This window comes from Phyllostomus hastatus, unplaced genomic scaffold, assembly GCF_019186645.2.
Source record: "Phyllostomus hastatus isolate PE091 unplaced genomic scaffold, TTU_PhHast_1.1 phas_scaffold_317, whole genome shotgun sequence".
Lineage (NCBI taxonomy): Eukaryota > Metazoa > Chordata > Mammalia > Chiroptera > Phyllostomidae > Phyllostomus > Phyllostomus hastatus.
Genome location: NW_025334023.1, coordinates 1,849,752 through 1,852,011, shown reverse-complemented (window position 1 = coordinate 1,852,011; position 2,260 = coordinate 1,849,752).

The window sequence follows — 2,260 nt, the reverse complement described above, 5'->3', positions numbered from 1 at the left end:
CCGGCTCGTCGCAGTGCCTGCTCCCCACCTGCCCCAGCCAGCCTGCTGCCCTTGGCCCCCTTGTTCTACGGCTCATTTTGTTAATGCTTTCATTGATCCCCTGACCTTTGCGCCTTTAGGCATCCCCTCATCTCCCCGTGTGTAAGTGGAGGGCTGGGTTGTTCTGTTTCCTTTGTGTCTATTCAGTAGTTCACTGCAGTTTTTATAATTTTTAAAATATGTATTTATTGATTCCAGAGAGGGGGAGAAACATCTATGGGTTGCCTCCTGCATGTGCCCCAACCAGGTACTGAACTGCAACCTAGACATGTGCCCTGACCAGGAATGGAACCCGAGGCCCTTCAGTACACAGGACAATGCTCTAACCAATTGAGCCACACTGGCTGGGCCATTATTTCACTCTTTCTAGCCACTTGTCCTGGTTGCATGTTCATTCTGTCATTCTCTCCAGGCTATTTGACTGTCTTTCACTGCTCTGAGAGAAGGAGCAGATCTGGCTTAGAGGCCCTGCAGCAGGGGTCAGAGGGTGGGCTTCTTCCATGTGACCTTCAGGTCCATGGGGAGGGACGTTCTACTTTGTGACCTTCAGCCTCCCAGGGTTCAGTGTATGGGCTGGGGGCCTGACACTCTCCAGGCATCAGGGAAGGGAGGTGGAGAGGTCCCTGGGTCTCACACCACAGGGCTGAGGTTGGGGCAACGTGTTCTGGAGGAGGGAGGTTGGAGTTGAGGTGAGAGTCATCAGACTCCAGTGCATTGAAGGGACCAGGCCCTGTTATTTGAGCCCTCCTTAGGTCATTTTGAAGACCTCTGGGCTGGCCACATAGCTCATTAGGTTAGAGCAGTATCCTGATATGCTAAGGTTTTGGGTTCAATCCTTGGTTATGACACATAAAAAAAAATCAACCAGTGAATGCGTAAATCAGTGGAAAAACAAATTGGTGGGCATTTTGCCCTCTGTCTCCCTCTGTCTGTCTGTCTCCCTCAAATCAATTAAAAAAAAAAGAGAGACCTCCAGCCTGTGGTAACAAAAAGGATGGGGGTCCCTAATCCCCTGCCAGTGGTCGAATGCCAGGCCCTTGTTCCTGTGTTCTACCTTGATGCTTTGAAGTCTAGAAGGATGCCTGGGTCTCCCCTGTTCTCTGTGGCCCCCAGGTGCCCTCTGCTGCCTGAGGGACACCTCTGCTGTCAGGTTGGGAGAAGGGCCCTGTGCTCTGCCCTCCCCAGAATTTTTGCACCTGATATGAATTTGGGGCCAGAAAGTTCTCTCCGAGGTATGGCCCTGTCTTCCCTTCTGGGAAGCGACTTGCCTCAGCCTCGTCAGGAAGACGCAGTAGTGGACTTTCCTGGAGGGGCAGAGTAAAGGGCCAGTGGGAGGCAGGAGATTCTATAACTCACCAAGACTTGGGTTCCAATCCCAGGTTTGCCCAATACTGGCTTTGTAATTTGGGGTAAGTTGGGGAAATTTTTGGAGCCTCATTTTCTAATCCATAACCTGCAGTGATGATTTTTGCCTTCAAGCAGAGGAGGATTGAGATAAAAGGAGTGAATTGTTCAGCACTGGGCCTGGCGTGCAGTAGGTGTAGGCACTCAAATTAATGACTCCCAATCTCAATGAGTAAACCTTCATGTCCCACTCCAGTGAGGGCTGTTCTTCCAAATGTGTCCACAGGGCATTTGGAGAGGTAGAGTAAGATCTCTGGCTTGGGTGGCCCCAAAAGTGCCCCGGACACAGGAACCAGGAATGCCTGCCCAGGACCGTCATCTGTGTGTGTGCTTGCAGAGTGGTAGAGAATATCCCGTTCTTTAGGCCAGCGAAGGTGCCTGTGTGCCAGGGCCTTAGGCCTCAGCCTTCAGCCATAGGATCTTTAGGCACTCTGGGCGGGCCTGTTCCCCACCACCCCGCCTCTGGGGGCGTGGCCCAGGGAGAGAAGTGAGGCAGCCTCAGAGAAAGCGGTGGGGAAGGACTTCCTAGAAAAGGTCAGAGACCTAGGTCCTACTGTCTTTCACACCCTGGGGGTGGGGGCTCCTGGGAGGGGGGTGTGGCTCATTCCGCTGGGGCACAGTCATCAGAAGAGTAGTAGCAAGAGGCCGGGAGACTCTGGAAGTGATGGAGTCTCAGCGGGTGGTGGGGATGGGGATAGAACCTGAGCCTCAGGATACAGAAACGGACCTCCGAGTAGCAGCAAGAGGAACCAGCGAGACACACACACCCTTCTAGTGCTGGGCGAGCCGGGACTCTACAGAGCCGGGTCAGAGAGGG